The following is a 7,132-nucleotide window of genomic DNA, read 5'->3' on the forward strand; positions in this document are numbered from 1 at the left end:
CCACAAAAAATCCTTGTCAGCCTTTAAAATCCTGCCCAAGATGTCAAATGAAGCTATAATTAATGTTAAAAAAAGAATCCAAACTCAGTTATAAGTGGAAAATCTTAATTTGAATTATTCTGATCTCCCAGATCTCATCCCATCACCCCTCCCTGTGATTATTTCTAGGATTAAATTACTTAAATTAAGGCTGGCTTCCTAAAAGTAAATACAATTACAAAGAGACAAATGAGCCATACGCAAAGGTAAGTTAGGGAGACATAGGTGAGACACAGGTGTCTTGTATGGATTTCTCCTTTTTTTCCACATAATAAGCGTGTGCGCCCTGCTTACACCCAATTTTCCCCTGCAGACAGCCCATATCCATATGGGCAGTTGTGACAAATGCTGTACTCGTGATTAGAGTTTGCCATAAGTGCATGCAACTTACATTAGCCTTGCAAATATTTTATGATTTACTTACCACACACACAACAATTCTACATTCCATTTTGAATGAGCTTCTTGGGAACTGCCAGACACACCTCTACTCCCCTTAAGATGGGCCTTGAGTCAGCTGCTCCGCTGTACAACCACAGGCCTGAACAACTCCAGAAACCAGCAGCACCCATACAAGTAAACCCCCATACAGATGCATGTGACCATAGATTCAACATTATAGACTTAATAAGACATGCAGCAAAACATAATACTTTTTGTGTTCTAAAGTTTGAAGAAAGCTGAGCTGAGCTGAAGGCAGACAGCAGCAGAGCTCTATTCTTGAGGACTGAAAGGCCACACAAATATTAATAAGCTGTTGTCCAATCGCTATGAACACCTGTCCAGCAACACAACTGGAAACACCGCAACTTAAACACAAATTGATCTGGTCTTTGCTACAACCAGCCACAAATAAAACGCCCTGCTAAAAACGCAGTGCTGCATGTAAACAGCCTGATCTTAACCTAATTTAGCATCTAGTTAAATAAAAAAACTTTTTTTTTTCATAATTGGAAATAAATTGAGGTATCATTGAGTTAAAACGTTCTTTATGTTTCCTGGTCAAAATGTGTAATTCTGATTCCTGCCTTAGCATTATTTTTTTCAGTTATTTTACTAAAACCAGAAAGAACATGACAATAATCAATCATTGTCACAGTTAGTGCGTTAGTGTAAATGTCTTTGGGAATATTGTGTGGTAAAAATTTGAGTTAAGGTTTACAATCAAGATCATTTGTTTAAATCTTTAATACAGGAAGACAAACATTTTTATGACATACAACAGACATCTTTAGGAATATATGGCTATCATAATCTAAAATGCAAAGTTATTTATTCCAACAGATAAACATTCTGCCATGTGCTAAGACGCACAAAGCTACATTCAGCTCTGCTGCTTTGCTCTGAAATACACACACACACTCCAGGTGTTCTCCATCTCCTTTATCTTGATTCCCCTGAATGCAGAGTAACAGGGATCTTCATCCTAGAAAATGTGAATTTCTAATCAAAAAAGGTATTTAGATTATGCTAATAAACATTTTTCTCTGTGTAACCTTCACAGAACAGTGGCTTTTAGTTACCAAACCAAGTCTTACCTTTGTTCTTGTCAAGACTGAAGCTGCAGAACAGAAATGTTTTTGTTAAACAGGCCATTTAAAATAATTAATGCACATAAAAAAAAAAAAAATTCAAGAAAAAGAATTGTATCAACTGCAAAATAATCTTATTGTAAAAAACATGTCTTAGTGACTAGAATTGTTATCTAAAATAAATAGGAATTCTTGTTAGGAAATTCTTTTTTTTACCCTTTTGACATATTTTTTCATTTATTTAAAGACGTTTTTCAGACTTTTTTTTAACTTCTCATAGGTGGCCTGTTTTGCAGTAAAAAAAACACAGTGAAGATAAGAATGATCTTAAACACCATCTTTTAAGCAAAATCCTTTTTTTTGTGGCATAAATTATACATGTATACATGTAATTATACATTGAAGTTCACCCACCCTTGGCTTTGCAGCTTGTTGTCTTCAGTATTATGTAAGATGTGATCAAGATCAGCGACGCTGCCAGAGCTCCACTCATAAAATACATGAATAGAGGAAATTTTGATTCTTGCGCTGAGAAAATTTCAAAGAAAACATAAATAAAGCGAAATGGAGTTTACAAGAAATACAAACTTTTGTCAAAAGCATTTCGCTTACAAAGAGATTCTCACCTCTAAGGTCCAGCTTGGTCCCGTTTCCAAACAGTATGTGTCCACATGAGACAACAGCACAGAAGTAGATCCCAGCATGAGGCTCTGTCAGGTTCTTTATGGACAGCTTGTAGACACAGCTGTGTGTTTGTGTGTTGTTCTTTCTCTCACACTGATCATTCCTGGCTCCATGGGTGTAAATGAGTCCTGGATGAGAGTCTTCAGAGTCTTTGAACCAGTAAACTCTGTGTTCTTCATCACAGCTCCCAGTGTGTACTGTACAGTTCAGAGTCACAGAGTCTCCTGCATGGATGTTCTCAGAGGACGACTGATCCACTGAAGTCTGGATGGTTAAACCTGAACCTTTTACATCAACTGTAAAAGCTGCTTTAAAAAACAAATATGTTTGATGATCTGAAATGCAGAAGTAAGAAGCGGAGTCTGATAGGTTCAGATCTGAAATTGTCAAATTACTACTTTGCTCTGATGATTTTAGCGTAAAGTGTGGATTGTTCTGGTATTCATGGGAAATTTGTAATGGTGTTTCATATTTGGTAAAATATGCTATAAGTTTTGGTTTTCGTCCCAGAATATGTTTGTACCATAAAATATATTTCAGAAAAACTCCGTCATAGAAACATGGTAAAGTCACAGTTTCTCCAATGTGAGCTGATAGAAAAACACTTTCTTGGTGATCAGATGAAGATGATCCCAGAGGAGGGCTCTGTGCTGAAATAAAGAATTAAAAATCAAACTTTTTCCATTTATTTCTCAATCTCAACACAGTTTAAAATATTAATTATTTTTAAACCTGAAATATCATAACTCACCAGTGTTCCCTGAAAGCAAACATGTCAGAATAACGACAAACTGAGCAGGTGTCACCATGTTTGGATTCTGGCGCTGAATGACAAAAAGCTTGACTCTCTCTACTTTATAGACGAGAGACTGCATCTGATTGGTCCGTCTGAAGTCACACACTTTCCCTTCTTAGGAAATATGATGTCATGTTCACAGAAACAAACCATGTCAAGATTTTATCTAGACAAGATCAGTGCAGGGAAGGAAAGAAAGATGAGGAACTTGTGGTTTGAATTAGATACAGTCTTAGATAAGAAAATACATTTTAATCATGCTACATGTAATTTAATTTTGTAATCTTAAATTTGTAGCAGCAGTCCATCAACTTTTTTTCAAGTAAATGTTAAAATCGATTTAAGAAAAGTAATCTATTGTTTCTTTCTCTTCAGTTTTATTGAATATAAAAGAAACATTTTCTCCAGGTAAAGACTTGTTCACATGTTGATCCAGGCTCCTTAGCTAAACACCACTATACTAGACATGTGTAGTGACATGTGCAGGGGTTGACCCAAATGGATGCTGCAGGTTTCTAGGTTGTTTGGTCTTAAAGAGTCCTCACAATGACTCTGTCTTGGATTCCTGATTCCCATGACCTTTCATTTTGCATTTAGCTTCATCTGCCTTCATCCTTAAACTGTGTTCACACTGAACAGGATTCATGTGTCATTGATGTAGAGTTTCAATGTTAAGTCAATGTACAGACGCAATTTGAGCGTTGGGGCGCAGTGCGTTGGTCCGGCAGCTGTGCATTTTGAGTGTCGCGGCGCAGCGCATCCAGAGTTGAAATAATTGAACTTTGGCGAGGTTTACGCATTGCGTCAACCAATCAGGGACTTCTTCTTTACAGCTCCCAGTGTGTACTGTACAGTTCAGAGTCACAGAGTCTCCTGCATGGATGTTCTCAGAGGACGACTGATCCACTGAAGTCTGGATGTCAGACGACGTGTCCCTCACATGCAGACTATACGCCTCCAAAAATGCGAATGCATAAGAAGAACTAATGCAGTAGAATCTGACATTTTCACATTTGAGATCTTCAAGTGGTGTGTGTCTTTATTTGTCTGTAGTTCAACCCGTGGATCCTTCTTGAAATCATCCAAAAAAGTTACATTTTTCTTATAATCCAAAAATGTAAACATGTGCTGTGGTTTCTGTCCCAGAGGTTGTTTATACCAAAAATAGAAATCTGCCAGAGTGCCTCCATGAAAACATTTTAAAGTCACTTCTTGTCCAACAGAAACTGATTCAAAATGTAAAGAAGCAGACGATTTCTGAGCCCAAGAATTAGCTGAGAAAAAAATTAACCAACAAGCATTTTTATATTTAATCTTTCAACTTTTGGAGTTCAGCATAACAAATATTTATCGTAGCTCTAAAAAGGATGAAACTCACCCACTGTTCCCAGGAGCAGACATGTCACACAGCCAGCAAACACCAGAAGAGTCATTTTTCTGAACCTGCTGAGTCTCACTGAGAGAGGCTAGTTAGTTCTCTACTTTTAACTGTCATGACTGGTTCATAACGTCTATAACATCTTTAGTTATTATGTTACAGTAGAATATCAGAGAAGTGAAAAGTGAGTTGTTATTACAGATATAAAAATATGAACACAAAGTTTGCAGCGTTGAAAGATCTGATTGAATATAAGACCTGAATCTTTTTCACAATAACTTTGGGCTGCAGTTTAGCTCAGGTGGTAGAGCAGGTCGTCCAACAACCAAATGCGTGGCGGATAAATTGCCGCTCTCCTTAGCTGGCCGTCACCCCCCGAGCATGGCTCATCTGCAGCTCACCGTTCCCCCCAGGGGATGTGTCAAAATGCAGAGAACAATTTGTGGGATAAATAAAATTAAATTAAAAAAAAAGATACTTGTAGAAGTAACGTTTCTTTGGAACTATTATCATCAACAACTGTAATACAATGGTTTTAAAAAACACTTGTTTTTTTTTAAGTAATGGTAGTTTCACATACAGCATGTTTGAGAAAAATGGATTTGTGAAGTCAAGTCACACCATAAACACCCCTCCTCCATGATGTTCTGACATGCCAACCTCAATTCTGTAAGACAGGGTTGGGTAACCCCATATCTGGCTCTTTTGATGGCTACTTCTGGCTCACAGACAAAACTTTAGTTATAAAAATAAATTTTCCATTAGACCAATAATAAAAAAGAAAGTAACATAAGGTAGATATAGGAACAAATAAACATAACAGTAGCAGTAGTTCCTGTGTGACAGTTTCTGTGGTTTTTTTCCATTTTCTTGAGTGGTCAGGAGTTCATCAGAGTGACAGCTTGGGGGAAGAAGCTCTCCTTGTGGCGAGTGGTTTTGGTGCGCATTGTCCTAAAGCGCCACCCTGACGGGAAAAAGGCTGAAAAGGCAGTGTCCAGGATGAAAGGGGTCTTTTACGATTCTGCCAGCCTGCTTCAGATCCTGGATCGGTTTTTATGGAGGGGAGGCTAGAACCAATAATCCTCTCAGAAGATCTAATGATTCTCATAAAGATGAGTCTGTGTATGTCGTGTCTGGTTGCTGATTCCAAACCAGACCGTGATGGATGTGGTCAGAACAGAGTGGATTATTGCCGTGTAGAAGATGGTCAGCAGCTCCTGAGGCAGGTTGAACTTCTTGAGTTGTCGCAGGAAGTACAACCTCTGCTGAGCCTTTATCTGGAGTGAGTCAATGTGAGAGGTCCACTTAAGGTTCCGTGAGATGGAGGACCCCAGGAACCTGTGGAGTCTGTTGAGGGGACAGTGCTGTTGAGAATTGTGTGTGGGGGGGTGTGGTATGGGGGATTCCTCCTGAAGTTCACTGTCATCTCCATCATTTCTCCACTTAGTGGGTTCAACTCCAGGTGGTTCTGGCTGCATCAGAGGACTAGCCGCTCCACTTCTCCTCTGTATGCAGTCTCATCACCATCTTAGATGAGCCCAATGACTGTGGTGTCATCTGCAATTTCAAGAGTTTTACAGAGGGGGGCTCCTGATGTGCAGTCATTGGTGTAGAGGGAGAAGAGCAGAGGGGAGAGAACACACACATAGATGTCTGCAGGGTCCAGGTGATGCAGGATGTAGTGGAGAGCCATGTTGACTGTGTCATCCCCTGACCTGTTTGCTCTGTAGGCAAACTGCAGGGGGTCTAGCAGAGGGTCAGGGATGACCTTCAGATGGTTCAGCACCAGTCGTGCAAAGAATTTCATGACTACCTAGGTCAGGGCAACTGGTCTGTAGTCATTAAATCTTGTGACTGGGGACTTCGTGGGAACTGGGATGATGGTGGAGAGTTTGAAACAAGCAGGGACCATGCACATCTCCAGGGAGCTGTTGAAGATCCCGGTGATGTAAACTCTGGATGTGCTGCGCCGCGACACTTAAAATGAACTGCTGCAGATGCACGCTCAAATTGCGTTTGTACATTGACTTAACATTGAAATTCTACACCGCTGACACATGAAACCTGTTCAGTGTGAACACAGTGTAACCCTTGTGCTATCCTAGGCACTTTAACATTGTGAGTTGGGTCATCTAGACCCACTAGACAGTGCGCTGAAACTTTTTTCTTCAATGATTTGTGATCTTCACTGGTGTCCATGGATTACATGAAATCTTTCCACCTTTATCCACCTTTGTCATGGTAGGAATAACACATCAATGTAAGGGTGGGGTCATCTAAGATAGCGCAAGGGTTAAGGATGAAGGCAGATGAAGCTAAATGCAAAAAGGTCATGGGAATCAGGAACCCAAGACAGAGTCATTGTGAGGACTCTTTAAGACCAAACAACCTAGAAACCTGCAGCATCCATTTGGGTCAACCCCTGCACATGTCACTACACATGTCTAGTATAGTGGTGTTTAGCTAAGGAGCCTGGATCAACATGTGAACAAGTCTTTACCTGGAGAAAATGTTTCTTTTCTATTCAATAAAACTTAAGAGGAAGAAACAATAGATTACTTCTCTTAAATCGATTTTAACATTTACTTGAAAAAAAGTTGATGGACTGCTGCTACAAATTTAGGATTACAAAATTAAATTACATGTAGCATGATTAAAATGTATTTTCTTATCTAAGACTGTATCTAATTCAAACTAAAGGTT

At 39.2% G+C, this 7,132-nt stretch overlaps 1 pseudogene across 1 annotated transcript; it reads right to left on the reverse strand.

Moving 5' to 3' along the window:
* Nucleotides 1–1,977: 1,977 nt before the first annotated feature.
* On the reverse strand, nt 1,978–4,552 carry LOC101169278 (uncharacterized; annotated as a pseudogene). The gene is made up of 4 exons (XR_013651189.1): nt 4,430–4,552; nt 3,935–4,325; nt 2,198–2,489; nt 1,978–2,093 (listed from the first exon to the last, which is right to left on the reverse strand). The product of XR_013651189.1 is annotated as an uncharacterized LOC101169278 (transcript).
* Nucleotides 4,553–7,132: the final 2,580 nt, after the last annotated feature.

The sequence above is a fragment of the Oryzias latipes genome, chromosome 18 (genome assembly GCF_053564925.1).
Source record: "Oryzias latipes strain Hd-rR chromosome 18, Olatipes_Hd-rR_3.1".
NCBI lineage: Eukaryota > Metazoa > Chordata > Actinopteri > Beloniformes > Adrianichthyidae > Oryzias > Oryzias latipes.